At 39.5% G+C, this 21,351-nt stretch overlaps 1 protein-coding gene across 2 annotated transcripts in view; it reads left to right on the forward strand.

Moving 5' to 3' along the window:
• Positions 1-21,351, forward strand: part of WDR44 (WD repeat domain 44) — a 90,578-nt gene that overhangs the window by 6,383 nt on the left and 62,844 nt on the right. The window lies entirely within an intron of this gene.

Below are 21,351 nucleotides of genomic sequence, written 5' to 3' on the forward strand. Positions count from 1 at the left end.
TTCTTCTATTCTAGCTCTTTTGTCTTCTCTCAGATAGGAGGATTGCCATATAATCAGGTTCTGCTAAAACTCGTCAGGTCTTATGTTAGCATTTTATTACCAGCTGCAGCTGCCTGGCAGTTTAGTTTGACATTCCATCAGGGTCAATTGGTTTTAAGTCCACAAAACCTTTTTGTCTTCAAACATTTTAAACATACAGAATTGAACAAGAACATATTTAGGAAACAATTTCCTCATACTGATTTTCTGAGTTGCATTGTTAGTCATTGTCTTGAAGATTGAATGCATTGCATCTGTGGCATTCAATGGCCACCCCTTTGTTATATCAGTGAGAATAAATTTCAAGATCACAAGTGACCATTTAAGAAATATATTTGCAGGTGTGATTTTAGACTATCATCACAAACTAGCTGAAATGACTTAAAAGCACCTTGATTCATCAGCAACTACCAAATAAATAATCTGGTTTCCAACAAAAATGATTTCTGTAGGTTGTAGAAAGAATGTTTGGCCTTCAGATTAATTCATTCTAATTTGAGAAAACTGTTTAGAAATTTAATAGGAAAGGTTATTATCTTTCTTTTGCAGCCTTTGAATAAACAGGAAAAAAAGTTAAGACAGTAGTTGTATGGGTCTTTATTATAAGTCTTTCTATTTACTTGACAATATATCTTTTTAGTTCTTAAAAACTCCAGAATTCATATTATTAAAATAGTTTTAAATTATACATGTTTACATGTCTTGATGAAAATAAAAATATGGAAGAAGTAGGCTATATAAACTGTTTTTTTATTATTAGTTTCAAGTGCACAAGACAAAACAAAACTTAGTGTGGGGGCGGAGCCCCAGAGAGTAGTTTCCAGGCTCTCGGCCTCACATAGAAAGGTGTTGGCTCAGGTAGTAAATGGCCAATTGTGATTGCATGGCCATCAGCTGTGGCTAGTTGGCCGTCAGCTGTAACCAGTGAGCCATTGGCCACAATATAACTGCTGTGGCTGTGCTAGGAGGAGAGGAAGAGAGAAGAGAAGAAAATGGGGGCTAGCAAGAAGATGGTGGCTGGGCTGGCAAGCGCGGATTGCAGTTAGGATGGCTGGTTGCGGACAGTGTGGATCCAGCCTCCAGTGAGAGTATAGTGCCGCCGGCGAGAATATACTAAGTATGACTCCCCTATCTATGGCTCCTTGTGTGTTCCTTTTTGGCCTCACCATATCCTGCGTTCTTGTATGGGGAGTGGGAGCAGAGACCCCGCAGGCCGTCCCGCATGACAAATGGCGCAGCGAGCAGGGTATGGTGCCGGCCAAAGCTCTCCAAAGGACGGTGGAGCAGTTTGTGCGTATGAACACCCAGTCTGAGGAAGACCAGGAGGAGCAGCTGCCGGAGAGCTGGACCGCCGTGGAGGGGTGGGAGGACGTGGACGGTTCTCCCACCAGCACAGGAAAAGCCATGCAGCTGCTGGAGAGATGGAGCCCTGTGGAGAGGTGGAAAGATGTGGACGGTTCCCCAACCAGCACAGGCCGGAGAAAGCGAAGGTCGTTGCAGCCCTGTGGGCCGGGAGGTTCCTGCTCAGGCAGCCCGGATGCAGGACTTATAGTCCCAGGAGGTAACGCTTGCTGAGTCCTCCGTGGGAGATGAGGGTGAGGTCAAGGTCGTCCTTCACCCCAGGACAGTCCTGGCGAATGACTATGGACTATGGGGAATTGCCTTCCATCCCTAATTTAATGGACCGCTTGACTGTTTGTTTGGGAACTGTTGTTAGTGGAACTGGGGGATATTTGCTTTTGTCTCTTGACTGGCCGCCATTGAGAATATGTAAGCACTTTGATTGTGAGTCGCTGTTGTTCCAGCAGGGTACCCTGAGAGGCACAGAGAGAGTGGCAGTGCCCTGAGAGCCCTGGCTGAGTCCAGGAAGTCTGGCTGAGCCCTGAAGATACCCTGGCTGTGCCCAGGAAGTCGGGCTGTTCCCAGAGAGAGTGGCAGTGCCCTGAGAGCCCTGGCTGAGTCCAGGAAGTCTGGCTGAGCCCTGAAGATACCCTGGCTGTGCCCAGGAAGTCGGGCTGTATCCCAGAGAGAGTGGCAGTGCCCTGAGAGCCCTGGCTGTGTCCAGGAAGTGTGGCTGTGCCCACAGAGAGTGGCAGTGCCCTGAGAGCCCTGGCTGTGTCCAGGAAGTGTGGCTGTGGCAGTGCCCTGAAAGCCCTGGCTGAGTCCAGGAAGTGTGGCTGTGCCCACAGAGAGTGGCAGTGCCCTGAGAAATCCTAGCTGTGCCCGGGAAGACAGGTGGTACCCTAAGAAGTCCAGGAAGTCTGGCTGTGCCCAGGAGTACTGGTGGTGCCCTGAGAAACCCTGGCTGTGTCCGGGAAGACAGGTGGTACCCTAAGAAGTCCAGGAAGTCTGGCTGTGCCCAGGAGTACTGGTGGTGCCCTGAGAAACCCTGGCTGTGTCCGGGAAGACAGGTGGTACCCTAAGAAGTCCAGGAAGTCTGGCAGTGCCCAGGAGTACTGGTGGTGCCCTGAGAAACCCTGGCTGTGTCCGGGAAGACAGGTGGTACCCTAAGAAGTCCAGGAAGTCTGGCAGTGCCCAGGAGTACTGGTGGTGCCCTGAGAAACCCTGGCTGTGTCCGGGAAGACAGGTGGTACCCTAAGAAGTCCAGGAAGTCTGGCAGTGCCCAGAAGCACTGGTGGTGCCCTGAGAAACCCTGGCTGTGCCCAGAGAGCCTGGCTGTGTCCAGGATATTGCATTCACCCCCAGGCTCCTCGCACAGGTCCCCTCGCGGAAGACGCTTGTCGCGTAGATTGTGAGGCGAGAGCCTGTAGGGGTGGAGTGTGGGGGCGGAGCCCCAGAGAGTAGTTTCCAGGCTCTCGGCCTCACATAGACAGGTGCTGGCTCAGGTAGTAAATGGCCAACTGTGATTGCATGGCCATCAGCTGTGGCTAGTTGGCCGTCAGCTGTAACCAGTGAGCCATTGGCCACAATATAACTGCTGTGGCTGTGCTAGGAGGAGAGGGAGAGAAGAGAAGAAAATGGGGGCTAGCAAGAAGATGGTGGCTGGGCTGGCAAGCGCGGATTGCAGTTAGGATGGCTGGTTGCGGACAGTGTGGATCCAGCCTCCAGTGAGAGTATAGTGCCGCCGGCGAGAATATACTAAGTATGACTCCCCTATCTATGGCTCCTTGTGTGTTCCTTTTTGGCCTCACCATATCCTGCGTTCTTGTATGGGGAGTGGAAGCAGAGACCCCGCAGGCCGTCCGGCATGACACTTAGACGTTTATCATTTATATCCCTCACACTGTGTGAACCCCCCTCCCCCCATCCACTATCCCTCTGTACGTTCCCCAAATTAATTTTCAAACCCCCATGACCATCTTGTGGTTACCGACTATTTTCTAAACCTCTCACCTTCCCCTTATCCCCACCCCCACGCCCCTCTAGCAACCCTCAGTTTGTCCTCCATGTTTCCAAAACTGTCTCTGATTAGTTCATTCACTTATTCTTTTATTTAGATTCCGCATATAAGTGAGATCATATGGTATTTGTCTTTCTCTGTCTGACTTATTTCACTTAACATAATGTTCTCTAGGTCCATCCATGTTGTTGCAAATGGTAAGATTTCTGTTAATTTACATGTTACTGTTCGTATTAGTATTTGATTTTGGTGCTCATGCTTAATATTGTATAGTACAGTAATAACTTCTAAATATGCATAATGAATCTCTTGGTTAACTGATGGAGGTGGTTAATCTTAATGATTTAGTGGATATTGGTAGCCATTTTCATACATAACAATATAAGTAATGTCTTTTTAAAAATCAAAGTAGAATTTTATTCTTAAGGTATTGTGTGTACTTTTCAAAAAGTGTTTATCGTTCTGAATTAGAAGATTATGTAGTAAGCTGGTAAATTTGTGAAATGATTAAATTAAATCTTCCTGGCTTAAATTTTTATTGAAATCGTGATTTGAAGGGTATCATTTTAAGACTAGTGTATCCTATTCAAAACTGTGGTTAAATTCGGATAATCCCCCAAGCAGAACTTAATTTTAATTGCACAAATAGACTTAAAAGTAGAAAAAGTTTTACTTTTTCCATGGGGCCCTAATCCTTAAAATTTTTGAAAAGAAGGGGCGAGAAGAATAACTTTTTTTTTTTTAAAGAAAGGCCAAGGGTGAAACATAAAAGTTTTGGAACTTTAACAATATTTCCTGGTTGGCAGCCTGTACAGAGCACGCCATACGTGTGTGAGACCTACTTGACCACTACTACTAATTGTAATAGACTCTCTTAGTACAAACTCATTGAACCATGGGCATTCTTATGAACCACAGGTCAAGCTTTCTAGAGAACCAATAAAGAGAATGTAGAGTTTTATTCAAACCCACTTTCTCAGAAGCAGGCATCCTGGTTATTATTAAATAGGCTCAAGAGAAGAGGTGGGAGTGTTCTTTCTGGCACTACTCTTGAATTGGAAAGACTTGCCATGGATGGACTTAATTAATATCCATAGTCCTCTTTTAACTTTGTTCCTGAAAGTCTTTGTTTAAATTGGGAGACTGAGCAATTCATCTTTCTGGTTATTACTGTGTTTCCCTGAAAATAAGACCTAGCCGAACAATCTGCTCAATGAGTCTTTTGGAGCAAAAATTAATATAACACCGGGTATTATATTATATCCATATTATATTACATAAGACCGGGTCTTATAGTAAAATAAGACCGGGTCTTATATTAATTTTTGCTCCAAAAGTCGCATTAGAGCTGATTGTCTGGCTAGGTCTTATTTTCGGGGAAACATGGTGTGGGGACAGAGCCAGGAGTGCAGTTTCCAGGCTGTCACCCTCACGTGGAAAGGTGCAAACTCGGGTAGCAAATGGCCATCAACTGTGATTGGATGGCCATCAGCTGTGGCTCCTTGGCTGTCAGCTGTAACCAGTGAGCCATTGGCCACTAATATAACTGCTGTGGCTACACTAGCAGCACATGGGGACTAGCAAGGGCGGATTGTGGATTGCGAATTGCAGAGAGGCAGATTCCCCCAGCGAGAATATAGTGGTACGACTCCCCTATCTGTGGCTCCGTGGGTGTTCCTTTTTGGTCTCACAATGTCCTGCGTTCTTCTGTGGACAGTGGGATCAGAGACCCCGCGTGACACCCCGCATGACACATGGCACAGGGTGCAGGGTACGGTGCTGGCCAAAGCTCTCCAAAGGGCAGTGGAGCAGTTTATGCTTATGAACACTCAGTCTCAGGAAGACTAGGAGGAGCAGCTGCTGGAGAGCTGGACCCCCGTGGAGGGGTGGAAAGACGCCTACAGTTCCCCAACCAGCAGAGGCCGGAGAAAGCTAAGGTCATTGCGGCCCTGTGGGCGGGGAAGTGCTTGCTGAGGTGGCCCAGATGCAGTACTTATAGTCCCAGGAAGAAACGCTTGCTGAGTCCTCTGTGGGAGCTGAGAGTGAGGTCAAGGTCGTCCCTCACCCCCAGGACAGCCCTGGCAAATGGCTATGGACTATGGGGAATTGCCTTCCATCCCTAATTTAATGGACCACTTGACTGTTTGGGAACTTACCACCATGTATTGGAAGTGGCGGATGTTTGCTTTTGTGTCTTGACTGGCCGCCATCGCGAACATGTAAGCTCCTTGACTGTGAGTCGCTGTTGTTCCAGCACGGTACCCACATGACACACGGTAGCAGTAGTATTAACAATTTGTATCTGTTTTTAAAAGCTCTATTTTAAAGTACGTTTACCCATGTGTCGTGTGGGAGACCCTGCTCGCTGCGCCATTTGTCGTGCGGGGGACCCTGCTCGCTGCGCCATTTGTCGTGCAGGGGACCCGGCGGGGTCTCTGGTCCCGCTCCCCACATAACGCAGGATATAGTGAGGCCAAAAAGGAACACCCACGGAGCCATAGATGGAGGAGTCATATCACTATATTCTCTCTGGCGGCACTATACTCTCACTGGAGGCTGGATCCACACTGTCCGCAAACCGCCTTCCACGCTTGCCAGGCCAGCCGCCATCTTCTTGCTAGCCCCCATTCTTTTCTCTGCTAGCATAGCCATGGCAGTTGTATTAGTGGCCATTGGCTCACTGGTTACAGCTGACGGCCAACTAGCCACAGCTGATGGCCATGCAATCACAGTTGATGGCCATTTACTACCTGAGCCAGCACCTGTCTATGTGAGGCTGAGAGCCTGGAAACTGCTTTTTGGGGTTCTGTCCCCACACCATGTGAAATTGACATGGCTGGTGGTCTGACCATTTTGCCCAGCCTCATTTCCACCCCATTCACCCCCTGCTTTCTCCTTCCTAGCTTACCCAATGTTATTAATACAAAGATTTTCTAGCATTAATTATTATCCTTTTCAACTGATAAGGGACAGTGATGGATGAAATATAATGGGAGGGTCTTTGGGAAGGAGTAAAGGTGTGGGAACAGAGGCAGGAGTGCAGTTTCCAGGCTCTCACCCTCACGTGGAAAGGTGCTGGCTCAGGTAGTAAATGGCCATCAACTGTGATTGGATGTCCATCAGCTGTGGCTAGTTGGCCGTCAGCTGTAACCAGTGAGCCATTGGCCACTAATATAACTGCCGTGGCTACGCAAGCAGAAAATGGGGGCTAGCAAGAAGATGGTGGCTGAGCTAGCAAGAGCGGATTGCAGTTAGCACGACGGATTGCAGTTAGCAAGTGGGGTTGGTTGGCAGAGAAGTGGACTGCAGGTTGCGGATAGTGTGCCTCCTGCCTCCTGTGTCTCCAACCCAGCTGCCAGTGAGACTATAGTGGTGTGACTACGCTACCTATGGCTCCGTGGGTGTTCCTTTTTGGCCTCGCCATATCCTGCGTTCTTCTGTGGGGAGCAGGACTAGAGACCCTGCATGACACCCTGCATGACAAAGGGAAAGATTCTTTACATTGAATGTAGTGAATGGATTAGTAAGTGGGCTTGGTTAGCATCACAGGTGGGGTTTAGGTTATTGGGTCAGTGAAAGACAGGTGAGCAGAATGAATAGGTAGCTTGATAAAACTAGTACCTTTTTGAGTGAAAGTAGGTTTGCCAGTATTTTGTAATTGATATCTTTATTGGATTGACTTTAGAGGTTAATGACGACTGAGATCAGTCTTTTTTCCTTTAAGTGAACTTTACTATCCTGATTTTGTCCCAGTCACTGCTCTTGGCTGTTGACTTTTGACCTTTACTTTATTTCCCAGGATAGAGAGATGTCCACAGTTGATGTATACAAGTGATGAAAGAGTTAAGTGGTGATAGGGATGGTTTGTAGGCAGGTATACTCTATGGTGTTTCACTTCTCGGCACAATTTCTTCTACTTTGGAGCTTCCTGTTTTTCTCAAATCCCACCCCTCAACTACACACACACACACACACACACACACACATACACACACTTCCTATAAGAGTGAAGAGGGAGGAAATGGCAATGGGCTGAGGCAAGGATAGTAGTTTAGATTTATATTTATGGAACCTTTGCAACTTGGGGACATCCTGTACTCAGTAAATATTAAATGTTAACAGTGAAGCCTTGGGAGATGTTGCCAGTTATCCTGCAGTCGTATCAATTCCTTGTTATCAGCTTTTCCCCCAGGGATACAAGTATTCACAATAAAAAAGAAATATTATAGTCCTACATGTTATTACATAAACGAATTATATAATGCCATACTTTCAACTAATACCGGGCATTAGTTTTCAAAGAACTTTTATTCACCTTATCTCTTCTGATTATTCTGCAGTTCTATGAGATAGAAGGACAGTTTCTGTGAGATAGGTAGGACAATTATTATCCTAATTTTACAAACAAGAAAACTTAGCTCAGGGTGGATAACAGACAGCCAACAAAAGTGGAACTTCACTAATTTGTGATAATTAAATGATGATTTTGAGTGAAGATGTAAAACATCAGAGTCTTCCCTATACTTTTCTAAGCTATAAACATTGGTGATGTTATATTTTAAATGTCAACTACTAGAATGATGAGGTTAACTCTTCTGCCATTTAGGAATGTATAATTTACTGTTTGAAATAATAAAAGCAGTATTTTTTTATTCTCTTCTTAAAACTATGATGGAATTGATTATGGTACGGTAGCTAGGTCAGAAAATGACCTTGCTACTGGAAGAGTTTGAATTCCAGGCACTACTAACTGCATTTCAAAGGGTATGTTCTTTGTTCCTAAGGGAAAACCCCTCAAGATGTGAGCCACTGTCGATTTGGGCTTCTGTTCCTCATGAAAAAGTCTTGATTTCAATTTTTTTTTCTACAATTGTTTTGTAGATTGTTGTCGGTTATTCAGTTAGGCCACACTGTTTGGTTTTTCCTGGGTTTTTTTTTTCTTTTTGGTAAAACTGATTCATATTTTGGCTGTGAGCCACTAATTGGAAACACAATGTTCCTTTCGTTTTTTTCCTTCTCCTCAAAGGTGTTTTCTAGCCATGACAATGAATGCATATGGTAGTTATTAATATTTTCCACCTAATCAAAATTCTATTGGCTGTCAAATTAATGGGGAAAATGCCTTCATACTAGGTAGGTAATTAGAAAAATCACATTATCAGTAATTGCTGTTTAAGTTGTAAATAAAATTGAGTAATCTTTTTTATAATAAATAATAAAGTGGGCCTACAGAATATTTTATGTAGGTAAGCATTCTAGGTAATTTGAGATTTTTCTAGAATATCAAGTCTTTAATACATATTTCATTACAGACATATTAAAGATTACAGAAGTAGAAATTCAAATACATAAAGCGTATAAATGAAATTTATAAAACAAAGTGCTTAATATTAAACCTTACTGAAATATGTTCAGTTTTCTATTATTCATGATATTGAGGGAAAACATGAATAATTAAAAGCTACCAGATATACCAAAACCCCAGTTCAATCATTGGCTTACAACTACCTTTTCCATCAACCCTTTTATCAAATAACAGTAATTTGTTTTTTATTTAAAAAACAAAATTAGTCATTTGGTTTGATTTTTCTTCTTCTGCCCATCTTTAGTAAGGAGCAGTGAACCCTGAAGGAGAAAAGCAAAGAATCTCAAAATCTGAAGACTAATCAGTTCACTGATAATGAAATTGATTTATTTAAATTTTTTAAGAATGGGGGTTGTGACAGGTTCTTTAGAGCTCTAATTTTTATATGGTGTGACCTTAGAAGTTATTGGCATTTACTTCCCCCCCCTTCTTCCTCCCACCACTCCACTCCAGTTCAAGCCATTGTTTCTCAGTCTAGTTGTGTAGGACACAGCTCCCTGGCCCATGCTGGTATTGTGAGCCTTGTGCTCCGCCCCTGGCTGAGGCAGTTGGTCCCCGGTGGTGGGTTGGCCACTCACAGCAGCTCTCGCTGGCGGCACACAGCAGCCCACGCCAATCTTCATGTCAGTGTTTTCTGAGCACCACATCCCTTCTGATTCCTAATTTAGATTTAGCACTTTTGTGTTGGTTTTAGTTTGCCATCAGATCTTCCTATTTCAGTTTGCTGGGCTTCAGAAAGCAAAACCCTTTAATTACCTGCTTTCTTTAATGACTACTAAGGCCTTATCTATGCTCATATCCTGTTCACCTCAAGGACCTCGGAATCTCAGTACCTTCTTGGTACAGGCAAGCTGTTCTTTACACTGCCTGATTCAGTTTATGCTGCTTAAGCTCATGTTACTTTTATATAATATTTCCTGATGGCAAAGGCAAAAAGAAGAGGGGGATAAAAACAAAATTAGGCTAGAGGGTAATTCTCTGTTAAGCCCTTTGTAGTCACCTTCCTATGAGAAAAATGTTTCCCCCAGCCACCAGCTTTATTCTAGCTGACTCACTCTGTATTCCCTCCTTTCATGCCATTGCTCCTTTTTTCCTCTTTAGAAGACTATTAGGAATTTTGCAACCTGACAGGCAGTTTCTTCAGAACCAACCACCTTATTTCAGTAGAGCCTAAAACGGGGGGGAGTCTTCTTACTGACAGCAAAAGACTTTGTCAGTCCATTTTCCTCTGTGTAGCCCAGTTCTTTTTGTATACTCTTTGCACCCAGTATAATGAGAAATCTGGAGATGGGAATGTTAAGTGTGAGATCACTCGTTTTATTTGCGTACTTTAGGAGGTGGGTTTTGAGTTCCTGGTTGTTTAGTTAGCTATGAAGCAGGTGTCAAAGGTTTAGTCTGCATACTCCTTCCTCCCTATTTTCAGAAGGCTTACAAGTGTGTTTGCTTGTATGTTTTTCAGATAACCCAGAGGTAAGAGGTAAAGAAACACCAAGCCCACAAGGCAGAAGGATCTGTCTATATACCTAAGGGGTGAGAAACTAGAGATAGGATTTAGCTCTTTGAAACCACAGAAATTCAGTGTTCTTTTTAAAAGTTGACTAAAACACTTAACACCATGATTTCAAAGTCCTGATGACCTAAAACATGAGTGATAAAGATTTGAGTTTAAAATTGGAAAAGGTGATCTAATGATTGCCTGGAGAGAAATCACTTGCTGAAGTTCTGAAAAGCCAAGTTAGACTCTTACTGCCATGTCAATACCTGATTTCAAATCATGGGTTTTGCAATAAGCCAGGCAAGACAATGCAACTTGCTTCTATTTAGGGAATCTAATCTATATGGGTTCTTAGTACACACTTGTATTGATTGACATTCAAATCTAGGAGCTATTAGTGCTTCAGTTAAGGTTGTGGGACGATGTTGAGATTATGTATTGAGATAATTAAGAAGCAAATTCTATTTCATATTACAAGCTTATAAGATTTTTGACTGATAAATAAGTAATGTATCTGAAGTATTTCTAATATCCTTTTCGTAAAGTGAAGAGTGTCCTAAAATGACTTTGTATATATAGTAGCTGAATCCCTTTTTAATGACAACATAATTTTAATTGGTATTTATCTAGAAAGTTGGCTGTTGATGTTTATTTGACCTATATAGGTTAATCTCATTTTGAACATGTTAACTGAGGGTAATTTTTAAAGTGATATAAATATCTTCCTAAATAGTGGTTATAGTGGTTATAAGTCAGTTTATGTACCTAGAGATTTTGTCAGTTTGTTAAAGTAGCCATCCTGCTTTCTTTTTTTTTTTCTCTTTTTTTTTTTTTTGTGGGGGACAAGATAAGCCAAAATAATGAAGCTGTTAATACACCTTTCTACTCTTCACTGAGTGTTTTTGAGAAATGACATAATAGCATATATACCAGTATTTGCATTTGGGCATATGCACTTAATACACTATCTGGAAAATCTTTGACTGAATTCACACATGTACAAAATTTTTTCCCAGTCAGTGAATGTTATTGAATACTTAGATGAATATTTGTACTATAACATTGGTCATGCAACTTTTCCAACTTTGTCCCTTTATCACACACTAACAGATCATAGGATGAATTGTCCACCTAATTAACTTGAGGCTGGAGTAGAGTTGCCAGATAAAATACAGGACTCCCAGTTCAATTCCAATTGCAGATACACGTGCTGAAAATTTATTTATTTATCTGAAATTGGAATTTAACTGGGCAAGCCTGTATTTGTAGTTGCTAGATCTGGCAACACTAGGTGGGGGAGAAGCAGAAGGAGACTGGTGGTTATGGGCACAGTTATGAGACTTAGATACAGCTAGAGTGTGCAGTGCCACGGGTAGCCTTTTGTCTGACAGAAATACCAAGATTTTTGAGTGCAATGTTGATTGTAGAGTCCAACACTTTTTTATTTGGAAGTACATCAGTGAAAACAAAGCTCAGAAATAGCAAAACTTAACAGTATATTATTTAGGGATACATTGCATTTTAAAAATGAGAAGGTAAGGGAACAGGAAGTTAAATCTCGGCTAGTGGTTCCCTCTAAAAGAAAGGTAGCAGGTGGAATACAGCACACAGTAGCTGCACTGCTTTTGATGCTATTCTTATTCTCAGGTGACATGATGAGCCAAGGTTCACTTTATTTATTATGCTTTATAGTTACATGTATACGCTACATGTACTCTTTTGTACATATTAAGTACAGAATAACAGTTTAAAAGTTAAAACATAGACTTCAGTAAGAAAATTAGCCTATATGCAAAATTTCACTGCCTATACTTTCCGAAAAAATCAAAAATTCAAAGGTTGAGGCATTCATTTCTAACTTTTCTTCTCCATGTTCACCATCCTTAGTTTGTTATATAGTCTACTGAGCTTCTAGAACATTCACCAAACTGGTTTCTCTCTTTCGGGTATGTTCTATTTTATCAGTGTTCCTTTTAAATGTGGTATCCCAATGGTACACAGTATTCTTAAGAGTGCTCTTATCAGTGAGAAGTAGAATAGAATGTACCACTCCCTTTGCCCTGGACTTAATAGTTCTGTTAATTCAGCCCAAGATCACACTAGCTCTCTGAGCAGCCATATCACAGGCTTTATTATTCTGAGCAAGCAACAAAAATACCTAAATGTTTGCACACGATTTGCTGTTAAGTCATATCTCCCCAATCATGCATTCTACACTTATCCTACTTCAGTGCATTCTGTTAGGGTTTGGCCCATTGTTCTAACCTGTTGAAATATTTTGGATCCTGCCAGCCTTGTCCCTATTGCAACTTTTTGTGTTCCCTATTCCATCTTTTGTGTCACCTGCAAATTCGATAGCTATTCCATCGGTGTTCTCATTCAAGACATTCTAAAGAACATCAAATAGGATAGAGCACAAGAGGAAATATTTGATATTTCCTTAATGGTTTTCCATTGATTTGTTAATCAGCACACCTTGGATAATGTTACACCTATTACATACCCACCTAAGTATATTCTAGTCTACATCTCTTGTCTATAATTCTCTCATTATGAGAGAATTATAAAATTTAGTGCTTAAATCCAGATTTTTTTTTGTGTGTACAGTAGTCTCTTTGTATTTTAGGCCAGTAACCCTATAGAAAAAGTAAATTAGGTTAATCTTGCATGATTTGTTTTCTGTGAACGCTTACTGACTCTTAATGAGTATCTTTCCCCATATGGCTAGGGCCCTTAAACCATTTAATAATGTACTTAAGAACTTTGCTTGGGTTGATAGCAAGCAAATCTGTTTATAGTTTGTAGCATCTACCTGATTTCCTTGTGTTGACTATTAGAGTATTTTACTTAATGCTCTTCCATCCTCCCTTATTCTTCAAAGGTTTTTGATAGGGATTGAGCTCTAAATTCTCAGAGTATGCTGGGATATAATTTGTGTGGGACAGGAGAACTGAACTCATTTAGATTAGCTAGGTATTTTTATCTCCTTGAATGCTTTGGGATTCAATTTCCTTATTCTTACACTTTGTTTTTCCCTGTCTGGTTTGACTGTCAGTAATCTTAATTGAAAGGAAAAGAATTGAGGCAGTCTTTTACATTATACTATTTACCCACATATGAGCAGACCTACACTTTCTTTTTCTTGTTCTGAAAATAAATTAAAATAAAGAAAAGCTTTGTCTCTAGTATTTTTTAAAAAATCACAGCACATTTTGAGACCAGTCTTTCTGATACTGTTCCGGGAGGTTTTTGCAGTTTTTCTTGTATATGTGTCCATTCCATCCCTCTAATCTTGTGAGTTTTCATTTAAAATACTTCTTAAAACATGTCACCATGGAGATGCAATCAACAAAATTCAGATCATGAGGAATTTTACAGGATGAACAATCTAGTTTCTTTTGTCTGTTTAAGATTTTTTTTAGAGCAGTTTTTAGGTTCACAGCAAAATTGAGAGGCAGGTACAGAAATTTCCCATATACTGCCTCCCCCACTATCAACATCCCCACCAGAGGGTACATTTGTTACACTTGATGAACCTACATTGGCACATCATAGTCACACAAAGCCTGTAGGGTTCACTCTTGGTGTTGTACATCCTATAGATTTGGACAAAGATATAATGACATGTATCCGTCATTATAGTGTCATACAGGATAGTTTCACTGGCCTAAAAATCTTCGGGATGAACAACCTAGTTCCTTCACACATGCACTGCAAGAAATAAAAGATCAAGAGGAACCTACTGATTTAAAGAGACATGTCAACCTGTATGGACCTTATTTGGATATTGATTGAAATGAACCAATTGTAAAAAAAAGAAAATTGAGACAATCTGGGAAATGTTGACTGTGTATAATAAGGAACTGTTAAATTTGATAATAGTACTGTGGTTATGTCTTAAAGAGAAATCTTTTTTAGATACATACTGAAATTTTTTGGATAAAAATGAAATAATTTCAGAGATTTGCTTCAAAATGATCTGGCAGGGGAGTGAAGGGAGGGGTATTGAAATTGACCATTATCAAACATGGTCAATATGTTGTACATGTGGGTTCATAATATTCTAATTTTGTATATGTTTGAAATAGCCTTAATTAAAAGTTGGGAAAATACCCCATAATATTTTTTGTGGTCATATAATTGTTATTGGAAGATTAAGGACTAAAATACTCAGATCTCCTGATTCCAGCTCGTGTTCTTTTACTGTGTAGCTAAACTTACAGCCCTTCTAGCATGTTTTCCTGAAAATAAGACCTAGCTGGACCATTAGTTCTAATGCGTCTTTTGGAGCAAAAATTAATATAAGATCTGGTCTTATATAAGACCTGGTGTTACGTTATATAAGACCCGGTCCTATATTAAAATAAGACCGGGTCTTATATTAATTTTTGCTCCAAAAGACACATTAGAGCTGATGGTACAGCTAGGTCTTATTTTCAGGGAAACACGGTACTTCCAGATGGATGTCAAGTCAAGTTGCCCAGTCAGTGTCTGGGACTCCCAAGCCTTCCTGGGAAATTTGTGGTGGTACTTCTAGATAATCAAGGCTTTAATAAATGGCCAGTTTCACTTGACTGGCTACCTACCCATGTAAACCGATGAAGGGATATTATAATTACTAGGGTAAATCTACAGGATGCTTGGGTTGTTGGAATCAACAAAGGGACTTGGGTCCTAATTCTAATTAGGCCTTTAGTCTTAGCATGAGCTTTTGGAGGTCAGGGATCATGTCTGCTGTGTTCACTACTTTACACCCAGCGCCTACCTAGCACTGTGCTGATACATGATAAGCCGTAGGTAAATGTTAATGGATTAATGTGATCTTTCTTGGCCTCATTTTCTTCACATGTGAAATGAGATAGTTGTTCTAAATGATTCTTAAGCTTCCTTCAAACACTGAAAAAAAATCATTTTTCCCTGCTGACATTTTATTTTAAATCCTTTTAGGATTTTGAAAATAATTACCGAATCTTGAACACTAGTAACATCAACAGGTAGTATACTCACTTCAAACACCTTTCACAGAAAAGTTGTTAGGTTGCATCCAAATCTCTTAAAAATAGCCTATTCCTATGCATTTTCTGTTGGATTGATTTTGTTTCCATAAAGTAAATGAATACTGTTCTCAACATTACAAAATTAGAGAGTCGGGTTTAGCAAGTTCCAAAGTTGAGCTAAGAGAGCTAATAAAGTGTTGTGTTGCTTGCATACTTGTACCTTTCACTGAAATTGTATTGATTGAAGCATTATGTCAAAGTGTATAAAGGATTTGACATTTTGCTTCCTATAGAAACTTGGTGGACAACTTTTGGGTAAGTTGCAGTTATTGTCGTTAGATTCAAATCCCAGTGACTGAGCACTTACCTTTGGGAGTAATGACCTTATTATTCTGATGAAATTTTGCCTCAGGTATCTGAAGGTTATCACTGGATCAGGTCAAAGTTTAGGCAGACATTAAAATGCCTTGGTATTGAACGAACATAAATACCCTAGCTGCAAAAGGAAAACTCCTGTAATTTAAAATGCTAAATAGATAAGGACTGGAGAAAGCATCTGTCACACATTATTTTATATTCAAACATGATCTTTGTTAGTATAAACTCAACATAGTGAGTGGATGAAAATAACTTTCTTATAGAAAACAGGGTATAATGAATTAAAACAGTCTATTTGTATTGAAAGTTGCTGAAATACTAATCTGAAAATTGCTTTTATGTTCAAAATCTATGTGGAAGCCACAATAAAAATAATCTTAGTATTTGATCTGTAAACCATTTGGGTTTTTTAAAAAAATAATACTTGTTTAAAGCAGATTTTATTTTGAAGCTGTTTCAGAAATTGCTTCTTTTTCATGTTTAAATTTAATAGTACCATTGATAGACATTGTCTTCAATTTCCAAAACTGCTGGAAAATCAAAAGTTTAGTATTAATATGTTGGAAGTTTTTTATGTTATTATGTAATCAAAGAAGTTTAGGCCTTTAAAGTTAAAAATATCTTCAACTTTGTAATAAACACATTTATTGTTTAAATTAAGCGTTTTATTTATCAGATATTTAAATGCATCAAAAATATTTGTTTTAAAAAAATACCCTATGATAAATTGTTTTGAAATGAAAAATGGACTTTTGAAGTTCTCATTTTGGTTTGTTAGGTTTTATTTAAAGTCATGAATACCACCTATACTTAAATATGTCTACCTGTTACTTCAGAGTTTCCTTCAAGATTCCTCACTTGTGTGGGGTGTAATAAAAGTTATGTTATGTAGGCATTTGGACTTTTTCATGAAAAAATTACTCAGCCTGTAAAAAGGAGGAATCTAATATGCTCAGTTTAGTATCTACATAAAATTTTGAAAGAATATTTTTCTAGTTAAGTAGATGTGTTGAGGTATTACTGGAGGTATTTCCGTGTGTGTGTGTGTGTGTGTGTGTGTGTGTGTGTGTGTGTGTTAGATTATGTCCATATTCTCTATAATATATGTTTTCTTGAATTTAAGAAAATCAGACAGTGTAAAATTTAGATCATTAATCATGGTATAAATATCTTCACTCCCAAACTGATCAAGAGTCTTAAAATTTCCTAAAATTACAGGAACTCTAAAACCCTTGCTTACAGGTTTCGCAGCTAGTTGGTTGGAAAGCCAAGAGTAGGACTTAGTTTTCTTGACCTCCAGTTCCCTATTTCTCCTGTTCCCAAACTCGAATATGAACATAGTCCTGTGCCACTTAAGGACAGGGATGTGTTCTGAGACATGTATTTTTAAGCGATTTTGTCATTGTGGGAATATCATAGAATGCACCTACACACAACTAGATGGAATAGCCTACTGCACACCTAGGCTATGTGGTTCAAGCCTATATAGCACGTCACTGTACAAAACAACATGAGATTATATCAAACACGAGAACATGATGCAACCAAGAGATGCAGTAAATACTGGGTGTAAGAGGCTGCTGCGAGCATAACACAGCATACTGTTTTACAGCAAACTTTTTTTCATAAGTAGAAAGAGTACACTAAAACAACGATAAAAAGTATACTAAATAATAAATAAACCAGTAACAGTTATTTTATTATCGAGTATTATGTACTGTACATAATTGTACATACTATACTTTTATAGGCCTGGCAGTGCTGCGGGTTTGCTTACAGCAAGCAGCATCACCACAAATGGGGAGTGATGTGCTGTGCTGAGTAGGACTTTACAATAGGACATTTTCAGCTCCAGTTACAATCTTACAGGACTTCCATCCTATATGCAGGTCCTCATTGGCAGAAACTTCCTTATGCCGTGTGTGTCTGTAGCTGTTTTCTTTAGGATGATAATCACTCTGAAATAGTATAATGTTATCTCTACTTTGAAGTTAGAGTCTGATTAACAGAATAGTTGAGTGGTTGGCTAGGGACACTGAAAATTAGTGACACCTCACTTATCTGGCGGCTACTTCTTTGGTACTGACAATTCTTTGATACAGCTGTAAATAAGAAATAATTACTTAAAACATCCTCTGAACAATAAAACAAAAGTGCCCCAAAGTCCAAAATAAAGTCATGTACAAAAATTCTCATGGGGATACCCTTACTCAGAATCTCTGGATTCTTCCTTTAGTACACAGTTCCATTTTTAAAAACCTGATTTCCCATCTCAATGCAGATCAGAAGCAAAAATTAGAAGTGGGGGGGAGGAAAGCTTTTAAAGGCAGTCACATGGCCATTTTTAAGAAGTGACCACTTAAATAGAGGAAGGAGATACAAACCTGCGAAACAGGCATTCCTAGCATATAGTCTAGGGTCCTCTAGTGTGAAGGCAAATACATCCCCTGCACCTCAGGGTTCCTGGAGGGCATTAGAGTATTAAAATATAGTGTAGTATTTGAACTTGATAATTTTCTGAGACAGTGAGAAAGGGACAATTGTATAGCCTTTAAGAAGGTATTTTCAAGGAAGAGATTACTGAAACAACAAGGTTTTAGCCTATGATGTACTTATTTACAGGCTGCTTTTGAAATTTGAAATTCAAAAAAAAATAAAATACTACTTTCAGAAGTTTGACACTCAAAGAGAAGTTTCATCTCTCCGGAAATTTTATTTATGGAACATTTCATTATTTTATTGCCTAGCACTGCCAAGTCAATTAGGTGTTAATTGTATTCAGAGCCTCTGAGTTCAGGATTCAGAGCCTTTGACTTACTCAGTTTGGTTCAATCCAAGAAGCACCGTTAATTGCCTTTACTTTTGTGCTCATTCATAGCACTACTTGGAATATTTTAATATCCGTCATCTTTTAAGACCTTACCCTGAAAAGAGGCAATATTGCAACGAAGTTGAGAGAATGGGCCCTAGAGTCAGCCTGCCTGGGGTCAAATTCTAGCAGTACAACTTACATGACCTCATCTGACCCAGGCCTCAGTTGTGTTGTGTAAAATAGGGAAGGTAGCATCACTATCTCATAGGAAAGTTGTGACAACTAAAGAAGTTAAAACAAGTCAAGTCTTAGCAGTTTTTGACACCTGCTTGATGGCCATGACCGTTACTAGGAGTGCTTCCTGTGGGAATACTAAATAACGATTTACTGTTCCCTACTGTGAAATGCATTGTTTTTTTTCTCATCTTGACACATGATAACAAATCATTTTAGCCAACTTTGCAAATTAGAGAAATGCTTTTGCTTTTTACTAGATGTTGATGTTCTATAAATGGATCAAAAATATGTGACGAAAGAATCGGTTCTCACAGACTCCCCTGTTAAAGACAATTGTAGGCTTATTTAGACTGGAAGAAGCTATGGTAGTCTGAAATGTTTTACTACCTACCAAGACCTTTACAACTCTAACATTTAAAGTGTTTCAAACAGGAGTATCTTTTGTTATTAGTTTTTTTGTTTAATGACATCACCAAAAATGCAAGCAGGATCCCATGTTAATCACCAGCTCAATAGAATTTGGCATTTTTCATGTTCCTTGTTAAGTGGGCTGGAGCTCGATAGGCTTTAGGGTATCTTTTCTGTGTTCCAGAAATTGGTCTTGGGCGCCCCACTGCTGACACTGCCAAAGTGCCTTGGAGAAACATAGTGAAGTTCATCATTTGTGAGTTTCAGTGGAACAATTCAAAGCTGCTGAAGAAACAACTACCTATTTATTATGTGTGCTCCATGTGCTGTCTCACTGAATCCTTGTAGCAGGCCTGTGCACTCCTCCTTTTACAGAGGAGGAGATTGAGGCCTGGAGAAAGTAATCTGATCATGATCACACATAAGGTAAATGGTAGAAACAACATTCAACCAAAGTTCATCTACTTGAAAACCCATGGCCTTTTCACTGTGTCCTCTTGTCTCTCAAAAGGAAGTAATAAGTTACTCTTTATACTTTGTACACAGCTATGTGTAAAGCCCCACCAGAACCAATCTGTAATATTTCCTATGTGTGTCAACAATTAGTCCATCACTTAGATCCTGTGAATCAACAGAAAGTGCGCTTTATGAAACCAGTCACATACAAAAAATAAACGTGGTTCCCTATTCTGTTTTTTGTTTTGTTTGTTTGTTTGTTTGTTTGTTTGGGTAGACATCTAAAATACCTGGTCAGATTTCTTACAGTGACGGTCATGGGGAAGGCAGAATTTTTTTTTTCTTCCGTTTTCTACCTCATGTGGGGCTTAACGTTTTTTAAATCTTATTTCCTTTTACCGCTATGCCTCTATGGCAGGTGATATTTTTTTTACCTGATTGGCATTTAGAATATGTGCCCCATGGAAATTTGAGCCCCTTCAAGGTTTGTTTTTATTGTTGTTTTGATTGCACTTGTATTATTTTAGACAGCCTTTGTGTGGAATTTTTTTTTTTTAAATCAGTATACCCTTGGTCCTAGTCACCGCTGGATAAACAGGATTTTGTTACATAGCAGTATAGGTTTGCCAGAGAAGCCAAATAATTGGGGATATAAAGTTTTTCATTTATGGAAATTGTCCTTTCTTACCATGAAATTATATTGTCCAGGCACTGCAATTAAGTGGCGGGCACTATTTTATACAGCTGCCTTTTTTGCGTTTTAAACAAGCCTTAAAAACCCCCTAAATTAGAATTGTGTCTTATTCATCTTCTTATCTCTAGTTCCTGGTACATAGTAGGTATTCCTTAAATGTTTGTTGAATAAAGGAGTTGATTTTCTGTTAAATGGCAAAAGTAATTTTTTATCACAAGTTTTGATTAGAGCTCAAGGATTCCTCTACCAAATATGGATTACTCAGTTTGGCATGTGAAGAGCATGGTAGTAGGTAGGACTCGATGCTTTTCTTGGTTCTGTCCCTAAATATATGACTTCAGGGAAAAATCACTTAATCTCTCAGCACCTCAGTTTCTTTAGCTGTAAAAAGAGGCTGTGTGATTAGATAATCTTGAAGGTGCCGTTCAATACAAAGTTGTGTCATCTGTGATCATTGTATTTTACAAAAGGAAATTAGGAATGGCGTATTAATAATAATCATTTAAAAGTGTTTCTTACTGCCTAACCCTAAAATATAATAAGCGACTTTAAGGGTGTGACTCTCCTTTATGCTTTGTAGTAGATATTAAACTGTTCCTATTTGAAAAAAAAATGTGGCAGGGATATGTGAAAATAATTGATGAAAAGTTACTTTTTGGAATTATTGTATCTAGAATGGTCTGTGATGAAGAGTAGAGTTCTGTTCCAGTAGAAAAATGAGCTATGAACAAAACCGGGCATCTCTCTTCAAAAGCAATGTAAAGGTCTGATGCACACAAAACTTTTCATCCACACTGTAAATCAAAGAAGTATAAGTTCAGACAACAAAGAGATATACTTTTGCCTATTACATTTGTAAAAGTTTAAAAATAACACTCATTTTTGGCAGGGGTATTAAGAAACACGCACTCAGAGCAGTGGGAGTATAAATTGGTACAGCTGTTCTGGAGGGCAATTTGAAATTGTCTCAAAATGCTGAAAATTGTGTATACTTTTTTTTTAAATTAAGTAAATAACTTTATTTAGAAACAATCATAAACTTCTTGAAAGTTTCCTGACCCATTAGGAGTATATTGCCCAACCCCCTTCAAATACTTGAATATGCATTT

This window comes from Rhinolophus sinicus, chromosome X, assembly GCF_036562045.2.
Source record: "Rhinolophus sinicus isolate RSC01 chromosome X, ASM3656204v1, whole genome shotgun sequence".
NCBI classification, from domain to species: domain Eukaryota; kingdom Metazoa; phylum Chordata; class Mammalia; order Chiroptera; family Rhinolophidae; genus Rhinolophus; species Rhinolophus sinicus.